The 14579-nt window shown below is 37.5% G+C and overlaps 8 non-coding genes across 8 annotated transcripts; 3 read left to right on the top strand and 5 right to left on the bottom strand.

Moving 5' to 3' along the window:
• Positions 1 to 7507: 7507 nt before the first annotated feature.
• TRNAT-AGU (transfer RNA threonine (anticodon AGU)) lies at positions 7508 to 7581 on the bottom strand. Its single transcript has one exon. It is a non-coding gene; the product is annotated as a tRNA-Thr (tRNA).
• Positions 7582 to 7704: 123 nt separating this feature from the next.
• TRNAS-UGA (transfer RNA serine (anticodon UGA)) lies at positions 7705 to 7786 on the top strand. Its single transcript has one exon. It is a non-coding gene; the product is annotated as a tRNA-Ser (tRNA).
• Positions 7787 to 9067: 1281 nt separating this feature from the next.
• On the bottom strand, positions 9068 to 9141 carry TRNAT-AGU (transfer RNA threonine (anticodon AGU)). The gene has a single exon. It is a non-coding gene; the product is annotated as a tRNA-Thr (tRNA).
• A 123-nt stretch (positions 9142 to 9264) lies between these two features.
• TRNAS-UGA (transfer RNA serine (anticodon UGA)) lies at positions 9265 to 9346 on the top strand. Its single transcript has one exon. It is a non-coding gene; the product is annotated as a tRNA-Ser (tRNA).
• Positions 9347 to 10628: 1282 nt separating this feature from the next.
• Positions 10629 to 10702, bottom strand: TRNAT-AGU (transfer RNA threonine (anticodon AGU)). Its single transcript has one exon. It is a non-coding gene; the product is annotated as a tRNA-Thr (tRNA).
• A 122-nt stretch (positions 10703 to 10824) lies between these two features.
• Positions 10825 to 10906, top strand: TRNAS-UGA (transfer RNA serine (anticodon UGA)). The gene has a single exon. It is a non-coding gene; the product is annotated as a tRNA-Ser (tRNA).
• Positions 10907 to 12185: 1279 nt separating this feature from the next.
• On the bottom strand, positions 12186 to 12259 carry TRNAT-AGU (transfer RNA threonine (anticodon AGU)). Its single transcript has one exon. It is a non-coding gene; the product is annotated as a tRNA-Thr (tRNA).
• A 1489-nt stretch (positions 12260 to 13748) lies between these two features.
• On the bottom strand, positions 13749 to 13822 carry TRNAT-AGU (transfer RNA threonine (anticodon AGU)). The gene has a single exon. It is a non-coding gene; the product is annotated as a tRNA-Thr (tRNA).
• Between the last annotated feature and the right edge of the window lie 757 nt (positions 13823 to 14579).

Raw genomic sequence — 14579 nt, 5'->3', positions numbered from 1 at the left:
TAAGGGAATAATCGCCTCGGTCTCTTTTCAATTTATTGGCTTTTTTTGCTACTAGTTCGTTCTCAAACCGAACTAAACGATTGTTGGTAGAGATCTCTAATTTAGACCCCTACATCTTTATATGATGGAATGTTCTTATTTTATTCCATAGGTTAATTACTAGAAATAAAAATATAAATGACATTCAGATCAACTTAATGGTTGATTGTTGTTTTTTCACTGAAATATACACTATTTTTATGGTTTCTACGTCCAGTTGAGTTCCCAGTTATATGGGTTCAATAGCAGTTTTTATGATTTTCACTTATTCAGTTTATTTTCTTTTAATTCGTTTTCATCCTAATTAAATGGTGAATTACCGCGAAATATTGCAAGTACGATACATCGCTAAACTTCTGTATATTTTATTGTGTTTTAGCAACTGTTTAAATTCATTGATATGGACATTAATGTTTTTGCAATTTCCCCCCCCCCCCCCTTTGTTTCTTATTGTAAGATCCCATACCGTATTTTTATTTCCACTCTGCCGATTTTAGTTTAAATTAGCATTATATACTATTGGATTACTTTGTGTACCTGTCATATTTGAACTGTTCACAGTGATTACGTCATCTTGCACTTTAACCCTGTCTACATTGGCGGTTTTTTTCTCCCGCGTGGTGTATTTAAGGGCTGTTGTTCAGACTAAAATGTTTGTGGCCTGAGGAAGATGCCGGTGCGGCTTGAAACGCGTAGCCTACAATAAAGTATCAATTCTAAACTACTACTGCATTCGTTCCTGAGTAGCAGCGCCGTATGGGGTCCCGTTTTTTCAAACAAATTACTCATTCACATTGCGGTGGTCCTTCAAAGATTGACCGGCTGGGATCTCGGCAGCAGCACTCATCCATCACTTATCTACCTTTTACCCGCTCCTGACATTTTCACCTGTGGTAAGCCTCCATCTGTCAAACTAAGTTTGTTATTTCTTGGGCTTACTCACACTATGTGGCGCCGTGCTTTTCTCTCTCAAATCTCTATCCAGATCAGGTAAACCAGCTCCCACGGGAGTCTGCTACCTGCTATCGGAGGTTCCTGACCCATCATCAGAGCTCATCTCCACGGAGTTCTTTGGATTAGGACCGTCCGGCACTGGCTGCCGCAACTCATTTGCTTCCGTTCACACCAGACTTTCAGCTTGCTTCTTTTACCACCGGATTTCAAGTGCGGGCCATCGGGCTTTTTGGATTTCTTCACGATGTTGGACTTCACCGTTAACAGAGAACACTTGCGGGAACAACTTATCCTACAGTCGATTGGTGAGGTATTACCTCCGATGACACCTTCAATAGTGAGTACTGGATTCACCCCTGAACAGACCAAGTCGATGACGGATAATTTTCTTCTTTTGGAGGACACTCTAAAAAAGGAAGCTTTACAAAGCATTGACTGCCGTTTTTTGAGAATTTATATTGATGAGAAAATTTCTCCTAGGGGTTTAAGAATTTTATTTAATAACCCTTATCCTTCTGATAGTTTATTTAACTCTGACTGGTACAATCATATTGAACAATGCAATAGAGGTTTCTTAGATAGACTTAGAACCAAGAGAGGGTTAATTGGGGGGTCACTCACTCCAATAATCAATGACTTGAAAGAGAAACTTATGGTTTTTTCAGAGCACCAAGACTTCTCTAAATTAGAGATCTCTACCAACAATCGTTTAGTTCGGTTTGAGAACGAACTAGTAGCAAAAAAAGCCAATAAATTGAAAAGAGACCGAGGCGATTATTCCCTTAATCAACTCGGGGATTGGAGAGTGGGGTGCAAACCACCAATCTCCCCACCCACTACAGTACTCAGGCAACCACCACTATCAAAAAATATTCCTCCTAACAGAGTTGCATTTACCACAGATGTACTTCAATATTCGTCTCCTACTTTTGTGAGGTCTTCTAGAAATAACCCGAAATATAGAAGTAATGAAATCCCACACTTAGGGATCAAAAATCCTCAACGTAATTTTAATATGACTGGTTCTACTACTTGCCCCAGCAATGCTAATGGTATCATCACTGAGAATAAGAATCCATCCACATGCTCTCGGTCTACTAGTTCTGGTGGCATTATGTGTCCATCCGATCACCGACTATCAAGCATACCCATTAACGCCTTCAAGTCCACAGATCTTGAGACGGAACTATTGCGTTACAATATAAAGACCGGTGTTTCTTCCCTTAAATGCCCCCCGTCTCCCCATCACAATGACTCAGTCTACACTTTAGATCAGGATAGTAATTCATCATTGATGCAATTGTCTGTGCATAACAATTCTAACGAACAATTTGACCTGTCAGTACATGATGTGGAGTCATCCCTCATTTCTGATGATTCATTTTGTGATGACCGACAGAATATATCAATTCAAAAACCATTAGGCGTTCCCTCTGACCATCCCTCCATATGTATGGACAACACACTTTCCGCTGTTTCTTTTTTAGGGCTCCCGTCCCAATTAACTATGCCTCCAATAACCCCAACATTAAAAAGCAAGGACTGCTTGGTACCGTACATTACGAGTCCCAAAATTCAGACAATAACCAGTTTTTTTCCCACCATTCAAAAAATTTCAACAAAAAGAAAATTAGAAGCAGACAAAGATACAGAGGAAAGAGGGGTGGAAGGAGCCGTAAATCTGTCACTAATCCACTTGCAGTCCAAAAAACAAAGGAACACACAGTGAAACTTTTTAACTTGTCCACCTACAAATTGAATATTTGGGAAACCAGTTTATTGGGAAAAGGGCTTTCCTTTTGCCCAGTAGCCCCTCCCGACACCTTTGAACTCTTCATGGACCTCAATAGGTTTGTCAGGAAGCTGACCCTATCCAGACATTTTTCCATGGCCGATGATTCCTCATTAGCTCCTCCTAAAAATGACTCAGTTGAGAGGATGTCTAGCCAATTGGCTCTAAGTGTGGATGTACATCCCAAATCCAATTTTTATCCAATACATCATCAAGGTCCGTTCCTGGAAATCTTCTCCACACTCGTTGGAAATGAGTTTCGGTTGCTTGATAAACCTCAATTCATGCCAGACAATTTATCCAGTAAAGAGAGAAAAGCTATCAAATCCCTACGGAATAATAAGGAGATTGTGATCCGCTCCGCAGATAAAGGAGGGGGCATCGTTATACAGAACAGGTGTGATTATCTTAGGGAGACCTCCAGAATTTTATCAGACAGTTCATTTTATTTAAGATTGGTGGCTAATCCTCTTTCCTCATATATAGATGAATATAGAACCTTCATAGACGCAGCTTTTTCAGAGGGTTTACTGACCAAAAAAGAAAAGAATTTCCTTAATATGCCATGTCCTAGTTTACCATTTATATATCACTTACCAAAAATACATAAATGTATGAATAATCCTCCTGGCCGTCCTATCATTTCTGGCATTGGATCCCTTACCAGTAATTTGTCACACTATATAGATCTACATCTACAGCCATTTGTATTACAACTACCCTCTTATTTGAGGGATTCCATTCAACTTATTAATGACTTACAAAATCTTTTGACTGTACCCCCCTTATCCAAAGTGTGTTTCTTAACAGCCGACGTCACAGCCCTATATAGCAATATTCCCCATGACAGAGGCCTTGAAGTGATTGAATCGGTCTTAGCTTCGAATCCCAAAATTCCAACTGCACAAATTCTATTTTTAACGAACTGTGTGGAATACATCCTTAAGCACAATGTGTTTAGCTTTGGAAATAATTTTTATAATCAAATAAAGGGCTGTGCCATGGGCTCCAGATTCGCTCCGGCATATGCCAACTTATATATGGGTGAGTTTGAGGATAAACACATTTTTAATGGCCATAATTTTAAGGAACAAATTTTACTCTACAGACGTTTTATAGACGATTTATTTATTGTATGGAAAGGTGAAGAAAAAGAAGCTACTGACTTCATGGAAACATTAAATAGGAACGACTTTGGAATAACTTTCACTTATACTTTCTCCAGTACATGTATTGACTTTCTAGATTTAACTATTGATTTTGATGACATTAACAGGAATTTTAATACCAGAACACACTTCAAAAACGTTGATGTTAATAGCTACATCGATTTCAGAAGTGCCCACTACCCCCCGTGGATTAAAAATGTACCCTTTGGCCAATTTAGGAGAGTGAGGAAGAATTGCTCGTCTGAAATTAATTTTGTAAGGGAATGTGAGGTTTTGGAAAGTAGATTTAAGGAGAAAAATTTCCCTAGACAACTTATTGAAGGTGCACGTTCAAAAGCCGCAGAATTGACCCAAAAGGCCTGTGTTAGCCAAACGAAAAAGACAGAGGATACTACCGATTGCACTAATAAAAATGGAAAAACTAATACCAACAAGATTAAGTTTACAAATAATTTTATTACATCATACAATAGTGGACATAAATTGGTGAGATCTATTTTGTCCAGACATTGGCATATCTTGAGAAATGATCCTTTCCTCAAAAATTCTCTACCTGACAAACCAAATATCACCTTTAGACGGTCAGCTAATTTGAAGAATATATTGGCCCCTAGTCGTATTAACAATCTTAAACCTTCTATTCCCAGAGTTTTACCAGTTTTGAATGGATCCTATAAGTGCAGCCAAGTACGTTGTCTGTGTTGTAATAATATCTCACACAAAAAATTGACCTTCTGTTCCAATACAACCAAAGAAATTTTCCCAATTAAGGCTTTCCTTAATTGTGGTAGTAATTTTGTAATTTACCTCCTTGAGTGTTCGTGCCACTTACAGTACATTGGGAGGACTATCCAATGTTTGAGAAGCAGGATCAACAAACATAGATATAACGTCCTTAAGGGGTTTTTAAAACACAGTGTTTCGAGACACTGTGCTTCATCCCATAACTGCCAGTTTAATAGAATTATCATTACGCCTATTGAGCAAATTCCTTGTGACGTTCCCAACCGGTTCCAAAAACTCAAGCAACGAGAAAATTTTTGGATATTTAAATTATTGACCCTACATCCAAACGGTTTGAATGACATTTCGGAAACTAATCTTGATTAATGCTCCTTTTTATCACATTTACATTTGTGTTTTTTTAGCAGATAGGACTCACCTCTAACTTATATATGTGTACTTAATACTTATATATATAGATTTTTTTGGTAGTATCTGTAGTGAATTTTCCATATTTTACTACACAGGTTAATCGCTGTTGGTACTATGATTATCATCGTGAAGGATGAGCAGTGGTTCTATTAATAGTGATTTCCCTGATTATTCTGGGGTCTGGCTGCCACGGGTTTATAGTAAATTTAATCTTTTTCTCCTCCTGAATCCATTTTTTTACAAATTCGTTTTGATTGCAAGTAATTGTTGAATTACCGCAAAATATCGCTGTTTTGATACAGCATATACTTCTGTATTTTTCTTGAGCTTTTAAACTTTTATCTTTAATCATATTTCAGATTGTCCAAAATAGCCCTCCCTTTCATCCAAATTAATTACTCGACCCCTACATCTTTATATGATGGAATGTTCTTATTTTATTCCATAGGTTAATTACTAGAAATAAAAATATAAATGACATTCAGATCAACTTAATGGTTGATTGTTGTTTTTTCACTGAAATATACACTATTTTTATGGTTTCTACGTCCAGTTGAGTTCCCAGCTATATGGGTTCAATAGCAGTTTTTATGATTTTCACTTATTCAGTTTATTTTCTTTTAATTCGTTTTCATCCTAATTAAATGGTGAATTACCGCGAAATATTCTGGGGTCTGGCTGCCACGGGTTTATAGTAAATTTAATCTTTTTCTCCTCCTGTATCCATTTTTTTACAAATTCGTTTTGATTGCAAGTAAGTGTTGAATTACCGCAAAATATCGCTGTTTTGATACAGCATATACTTCTGTATTTTTCTTGAGCTTTTAAACTTTTATCTTTAATCATATTTCAGATTGTCCAAAATAGCCCTCCCTTTCATCCAAATTAATTACTCGACCCCTACATCTTTATATGATGGAATGTTCTTATTTTATTCCATATGTTAATTACTAGAAATAAAAATATAAATGACATTCAAATCAACTTAATGGTTGATTGTTGTTTTTTCACTGAAATATACACTATTTTTATGGTTTCTACGTCCAGTTGAGTTCCCAGTTATATGGGTTCAATAGCAGTTTTTATGATTTTCACTTATTCAGTTTATTTTCTTTTAATTCGTTTTCATCCTAATTAAATGGTGAATTACCGCGAAATATTGCAAGTACGATACATCGCTAAACTTCTGTATATTTTATTGTGTTTTAGCAACTGTTTAAATTCATTGATATGGACATTAATGTTTTTGCAATTTCCCCCCCCCCCCTTTGTTTCTTATTGTAAGATCCCATACCGTATTTTTATTTCCACTCTGCCGATTTTAGTTTAAATTAGCATTATATACTATTGGATTACTTTGTGTACCTGTCATATTTGAACTGTTCACAGTGATTACGTCATCTTGCACTTTAACCCTGTCTACATTGGCGGTTTTTTTCTCCCGCGTGGTGTATTTAAGGGCTGTTGTTCAGACTAAAATGTTTGTGGCCTGAGGAAGATGCCGGTGCGGCATTGAAACGCGTAGCCTACAATAAAGTATCAATTCTAAACTACTACTGCATTCGTTCCTGAGTAGCAGCGCCGTATGGGGTCCCGTTTTTTCAAACAAATTACTCATCCTTTTTACTCTGGGCAGCTAATGTTTTCTGTATGACGCTGTCCAATCAGCATACAACTTCTCCCCCTTCCCTGTCCAGCAACACAGTGTGATCATATAGTACACTGCGTCCATTCCCGACTGTGTTTTCAACAGGTGATATCTTCGGTTCTGTCACAGCTAGAACTGTGATTTTGTTGTCATATGAAAGAGTAGAATCCAGTCTTTCAAATGCCACCAAATCTGCTTTTTTAGGTGGCCCACAGCCCGAGATATGGCTGTTTGAATTGATCCTCCTTCCCTGTAGCTTGAGTTTCACAATGTGTGTGAAGCAACTTCATGCTGATAGGACAGCATCAGATGCTGAGAGTCAGCTCCACCTCAGGAGAATTGCTGCTGTTACCTCCCAGATGTCTAATAAAGGCTAAATTACATATTTAGAAAATGCTCATAATTTTGCAAATAATAAACATTTTTTTTACTACAAATCACCCTGTAGTTATCAGCAGCAAAGCACCAATTAGACTAGTTAGGAGTTAGGGACCTGATAAACTGGTAACAGAGTCCCTTTAAGAGCTCTTCAAAAGTTTTTCCCACAATGGATGTTAAACTTACTGGTCTATAATTACTTTGTATTGAACTTACTACTTATAGAAAACTCAATGACATTCATGGGGTCTCTGTCACCAATGAAAAACCCGATAGATTTTTAATTGCCTATAAAGAATTTGATTCATCATATACTTTAGTTATGTAAACTTAAATAATAAACAAGTGAATAAACTAAAGCAACAAATAGCAAGGCACTGCTGAGATTTGAACTCAGGATCTCCTGTTTACTAGACAGGCGCTTTAACCAACTAAGCCACAGCACCAAAGCACTTTTCTTCTCACGGTGTCCTACCACACAGCTCAGTTCAGAGCAAAAGACTGATCTCATATTTTAGGCTAGCCCCTTAGGTGTAGTTGCCAGAAGTCTTAACAGTCAGGGTACATAAGTTGTGATGGCCGAGTGGTTAAGGCGTTGGATTTGAAATCCAATGGGGTCTCCCTGCACAGGTTCAAGTCCTGTTCACAACGTTCTATTTTAAGAAGAGAACTTCCAGAAACATATTAAAGTTTGTCACCTATAGAAAGAGTTATTTTAATTCCATCCTCTTTATCACTGATTAATTACATTAATAATAGTGGTTCCAGCTGTGCCCCTGGCTTACAACTCTGAAAAGCGAGCAATATTTAGAGTATAAATCACTATAACTACAGCATCCCATTTGTCCAGACTTTTATTTTCCTCTTGATAAAAACAAATCAGGTTGGTTGGACAACTTCTGTCCTTAGTAAATCTCTGCTTGCTGTCAATTATAATACTATTTTCTGTCACATACTCCTGTATATAGTCCCTTAAATGGACTCTGTCACCAGTTTATCAATTCCCAATTTCCTAACTAGCCTAATAGGCGCTATGATGCTGATAACTACAGTGTGATTTGTTGTTTTTTTTAAAAAAACGTTTATTTGCAAAGTTATGAGCATTTATTTATATATACTAATGTAGCTCTAATAGCCAAATAGGAGATGACTCCTTTTTACTCTGGGCAGCTAATGTTTTCTGTATGACGCTGTCCAATCAGCATACAACTTCTCCCCCTTCCCTGTCCAGCAACACAGTGTGATCATATAGTACACTGCGTCCATTCCCGACTGTGTTTTCAACAGGTGATATCTTCGGTTCTGTCACAGCTAGAACTGTGATTTTGGTGTCATATGAAAGAGTAGAATCCAGTCTTTCAAATGCCACCAAATCTGCTTTTTTAGGTGGCCCACAGCCCGAGATATGGCTGTTTGAATTGATCCTCCTTCCCTGTAGCTTGAGTTTCACAATGTGTGTGAAGCAACTTCATGCTGATAGGACAGCATCAGATGCTGAGAGTCAGCTCCACCTCAGGAGAATTGCTGCTGTTACCTCCCAGATGTCTAATAAAGGCTAAATTACATATTTAGAAAATGCTCATAATTTTGCAAATAATAAACATTTTTTTTACTACAAATCACCCTGTAGTTATCAGCAGCAAAGCACCAATTAGACTAGTTAGGAGTTAGGGACCTGATAAACTGGTAACAGAGTCCCTTTAAGAGCTCTTCAAAAGTTTTTCCCACAATGGATGTTAAACTTACTGGTCTATAATTACTTTGTATTGAACTTACTACTTATAGAAAACTCAATGACATTCATGGGGTCTCTGTCACCAATGAAAAACCCGATAGATTTTTAATTGCCTATAAAGAATTTGATTCATCATATACTTTAGTTATGTAAACTTAAATAATAAACAAGTGAATAAACTAAAGCAACAAATAGCAAGGCACTGCTGAGATTTGAACTCAGGATCTCCTGTTTACTAGACAGGCGCTTTAACCAACTAAGCCACAGCACCAAAGCACTTTTCTTCTCACGGTGTCCTACCACACAGCTCAGTTCAGAGCAAAAGACTGATCTCATATTTTAGGCTAGCCCCTTAGGTGTAGTTGCCAGAAGTCTTAACAGTCAGGGTACATAAGTTGTGATGGCCGAGTGGTTAAGGCGTTGGATTTGAAATCCAATGGGGTCTCCCTGCACAGGTTCAAGTCCTGTTCACAACGTTCTATTTTAAGAAGAGAACTTCCAGAAACATATTAAAGTTTGTCACCTATAGAAAGAGTTATTTTAATTCCATCCTCTTTATCACTGATTAATTACATTAATAATAGTGGTTCCAGCTGTGCCCCTGGCTTACAACTCTGAAAAGCGAGCAATATTTAGAGTATAAATCACTATAACTACAGCATCCCATTTGTCCAGACTTTTATTTTCCTCTTGATAAAAACAAATCAGGTTGGTTGGACAACTTCTGTCCTTAGTAAATCTCTGCTTGCTGTCAATTATAATACTATTTTCTGTCACATACTCCTGTATATAGTCCCTTAAATGGACTCTGTCACCAGTTTATCAATTCCCAATTTCCTAACTAGCCTAATAGGCGCTATGATGCTGATAACTACAGTGTGATTTGTTTTGTTTTTTTTAAAAACGTTTATTTGCAAAGTTATGAGCATTTATTTATATATACTAATGTAGCTCTAATAGCCAAATAGGAGATGACTCCTTTTTACTCTGGGCAGCTAATGTTTTCTGTATGACGCTGTCCAATCAGCATACAACTTCTCCCCCTTCCCTGTCCAGCAACACAGTGTGATCATATAGTACACTGCGTCCATTCCCGACTGTGTTTTCAACAGGTGATATCTTCGGTTCTGTCACAGCTAGAACTGTGATTTTGGTGTCATATGAAAGAGTAGAATCCAGTCTTTCAAATGCCACCAAATCTGCTTTTTTAGGTGGCCCACAGCCCGAGATATGGCTGTTTGAATTGATCCTCCTTCCCTGTAGCTTGAGTTTCACAATGTGTGTGAAGCAACTTCATGCTGATAGGACAGCATCAGATGCTGAGAGTCAGCTCCACCTCAGGAGAATTGCTGCTGTTACCTCCCAGATGTCTAATAAAGGCTAAATTACATATTTAGAAAATGCTCATAATTTTGCAAATAATAAACATTTTTTTTTACTACAAATCACCCTGTAGTTATCAGCAGCAAAGCACCAATTAGACTAGTTAGGAGTTAGGGACCTGATAAACTGGTAACAGAGTCCCTTTAAGAGCTCTTCAAAAGTTTTTCCCACAATGGATGTTAAGCTTACTGGTCTATAATTACTTTGTATTGAACTTACTACTTATAGAAAACTCAATGACATTCATGGGGTCTCTGTCACCAATGAAAAACCCGATAGATTTTTAATTGCCTATAAAGAATTAGATTCATCATAAACTTTAGTTATGTAAACTTAAATAATAAACAAGTGAATAACCTAAAGCAACAAATAGCAAGGCACTGCTGAGATTTGAACTCAGGATCTCCTGTTTACTAGACAGGCGCTTTAACCAACTAAGCCACAGCACCAAAGCACTTTTCTTCTCATGTGTCCTACCACACAGCTCAGTTCAGAGCAAAAGACTGATCTCATATTTTAGGCTAGCCCCTTAGGTGTAGTTGCCAGAAGTCTTAACAGTCAGGGTACGTAAGTTGTGATGGCCGAGTGGTTAAGGCGTTGGATTTGAAATCCAATGGGGTCCCCCTGCACAGGTTCAAGTCCTGTTCACAACATTCTCTTTTAAGAAGAGAACTTCCAGAAACATATTAAAGTTTGTCACCTATAGAAAGAGTTATTTTAATTCCATCCTCTTTATCACTGATTAATTACATTAATAATAGTGGTTCCAGCTGTGCCCCTGGCTTACAACTCTGAAAAGCGAGCAATATTTAGAGTATAAATCACTATAACTACAGCATCCCATTTGTCCAGACTTTTATTTTCCTCTTGATAAAAACAAATCAGGTTGGTTGGACAACTTCTGTCCTTAGTAAATCTCTGCTTGCTGTCAATTATAATACTATTTTCTGTCACATACTCCTGTATATAGTCCCTTAAATGGACTCTGTCACCAGTTTATCAATTCCCAATTTCCTAACTAGCCTAATAGGCGCTATGATGCTGATAACTACAGTGTGATTTTTTTTTTTTTTTAAAAACGTTTATTTGCAAAGTTATGAGCATTTATTTATATATACTAATGTAGTTCTAATAGCCAAATAGGAGATGACTCCTTTTTACTCTGGGCAGCTAATGTTTTCTGTATGGCGCTGTCCAATCAGCATACAACTTCTCCCCCTTCCCTGTCCAGCAACACAGTGTGATCATATAGTACACTGCGTCCATTCCCGACTGTGTTTTCAACAGGTGATATCTTCGGTTCTGTCACAGCTAGAACTGTGATTTTGGTGTCATATGAAAGAGTAGAATCCAGTCTTTCAAATGCCACCAAATCTGCTTTTTTAGGTGGCCCACAGCCCGAGATATGGCTGTTTGAATTGATCCTCCTTCCCTGTAGCTTGAGTTTCACAATGTGTGTGAAGCAACTTCATGCTGATAGGACAGCATCAGATGCTGAGAGTCAGCTCCACCTCAGGAGAATTGCTGCTGTTACCTCCCAGATGTCTAATAAAGGCTAAATTACATATTTAGAAAATGCTCATAATTTTGCAAATAATAAACATTTTTTTTACTACAAATCACCCTGTAGTTATCAGCAGCAAAGCACCAATTAGACTAGTTAGGAGTTAGGGACCTGATAAACTGGTAACAGAGTCCCTTTAAGAGCTCTTCAAAAGTTTTTCCCACAATGGATGTTAAGCTTACTGGTCTATAATTACTTTGTATTGAACTTACTACTTATAGAAAACTCAATGACATTCATGGGGTCTCTGTCACCAATGAAAAACCCGATAGATTTTTAATTGCCTATAAAGAATTTGATTCATCATATACTTTAGTTATGTAAGCTTAAATAATAAACAAGTGAATAAACTAAAGCAACAAATAGCAAGGCACTGCTGAGATTTGAACTCAGGATCTCCTGTTTACTAGACAGGCGCTTTAACCAACTAAGCCACAGCACCAAAGCACTTTTCTTCTCACGGTGTCCTACCACACAGCTCAGTTCAGAGCAAAAGACTGATCTCATATTTTTGGCTAGCCCCTTAGGTGTAGTTGCCAGAAGTCTTAACAGTCAGGGTACATAAGTTGTGATGGCCGAGTGGTTAAGGCGTTGGATTTGAAATCCAATGGGGTCCCCCTGCACAGATTCAAGTCCTGTTCACAACGTTCTATTTTAAGAAGAGAACTTCCAGAAACATATTAAAGTTTGTCACCTATAGAAAGAGTTATTTTAATTCCATCCTCTTTATCACTGATTAATTACATTAATAATAGTGGTTCCAGCTGTGCCCCTGGCTTACAACTCTGAAAAGCGAGCAATATTTAGAGTATAAATCACTATAACTACAGCATCCCATTTGTCCAGACTTTTATTTTCCTCTTGATAAAAACAAATCAGGTTGGTTGGACAACTTCTGTCCTTAGTAAATCTCTGCTTGCTGTCAATTATAATACTATTTTCTGTCACATACTCCTGTATATAGTCCCTTAAATGGACTCTGTCACCAGTTTATCAATTCCCAATTTCCTAACTAGCCTAATAGGCGCTATGATGCTGATAACTACAGTGTGATTTGTTGTTTTTTTTTTTTTAAAAACGTTTATTTGCAAAGTTATGAGCATTTATTTATATATACTAATGTAGCTCTAATAGCCAAATAGGAGATGACTCCTTTTTACTCTGGGCAGCTAATGTTTTCTGTATGACGCTATCCAATCAGCATACAACTTCTCCCCCTTCCCTGTCCAGCAACACAGTGTGATCATATAGTACACTGCGTCCATTCCCGACTGTGTTTTCAACAGGTGATATCTTCGGTTCTGTCACAGCTAGAACTGTGATTTTGGTGTCATATGAAAGAGTAGAATCCAGTCTTTCAAATGCCACCAAATCTGCTTTTTTAGGTGGCCCACAGCCCGAGATATGGCTGTTTGAATTGATCCTCCTTCCCTGTAGCTTGAGTTTCACAATGTGTGTGAAGCAACTTCATGCTGATAGGACAGCATCAGATGCTGAGAGTCAGCTCCACCTCAGGAGAATTGCTGCTGTTACCTCCCAGATGTCTAATAAAGGCTAAATTACATATTTAGAAAATGCTCATAATTTTGCAAATAATAAACATTTTTTTTACTACAAATCACCCTGTAGTTATCAGCAGCAAAGCACCAATTAGACTAGTTAGGAGTTAGGGACCTGATAAACTGGTAACAGAGTCCCTTTAAGAGCTCTTCAAAAGTTTTTCCCACAATGGATGTTAAGCTTACTGGTCTATAATTACTTTGTATTGAACTTACTACTTATAGAAAACTCAATGACATTCATGGGGTCTCTGTCACCAATGAAAAACCCGATAGATTTTTAATTGCCTATAAAGAATTTGATTCATCATATACTTTAGTTATGTAAGCTTAAATAATAAACAAGTGAATAAACTAAAGCAACAAATAGCAAGGCACTGCTGAGATTTGAACTCAGGATCTCCTGTTTACTAGACAGGCGCTTTAACCAACTAAGCCACAGCACCAAAGCACTTTTCTTCTCACGGTGTCCTACCACACAGCTCAGTTCAGAGCAAAAGACTGATCTCATATTTTTGGCTAGCCCCTTAGGTGTAGTTGCCAGAAGTCTTAACAGTCAGGGTACATAAGTTGTGATGGCCGAGTGGTTAAGGCGTTGGATTTGAAATCCAATGGGGTCCCCCTGCACAGATTCAAGTCCTGTTCACAACGTTCTATTTTAAGAAGAGAACTTCCAGAAACATATTAAAGTTTGTCACCTATAGAAAGAGTTATTTTAATTCCATCCTCTTTATCACTGATTAATTACATTAATAATAGTGGTTCCAGCTGTGCCCCTGGCTTACAACTCTGAAAAGCGAGCAATATTTAGAGTATAAATCACTATAACTACAGCATCCCATTTGTCCAGACTTTTATTTTCCTCTTGATAAAAACAAATCAGGTTGGTTGGACAACTTCTGTCCTTAGTAAATCTCTGCTTGCTGTCAATTATAATACTATTTTCTGTCACATACTCCTGTATATAGTCCCTTAAATGGACTCTGTCACCAGTTTATCAATTCCCAATTTCCTAACTAGCCTAATAGGCGCTATGATGCTGATAACTACAGTGTGATTTGTTGTTTTTTTTTTTTTAAAAACGTTTATTTGCAAAGTTATGAGCATTTATTTATATATACTAATGTAGCTCTAATAGCCAAATAGGAGATGACTCCTTTTTACTCTGGGCAGCTAATGTTTTCTGTATGACGCTATCCAATC

Source organism: Rhinoderma darwinii (assembly GCF_050947455.1).
Source record: "Rhinoderma darwinii isolate aRhiDar2 chromosome 3 unlocalized genomic scaffold, aRhiDar2.hap1 SUPER_3_unloc_13, whole genome shotgun sequence".
Taxonomy (NCBI): domain Eukaryota; kingdom Metazoa; phylum Chordata; class Amphibia; order Anura; family Rhinodermatidae; genus Rhinoderma; species Rhinoderma darwinii.
Note: the sequence above shows the minus strand (reverse complement) of the source record. Positions and strands in the feature narration are given on the sequence as shown.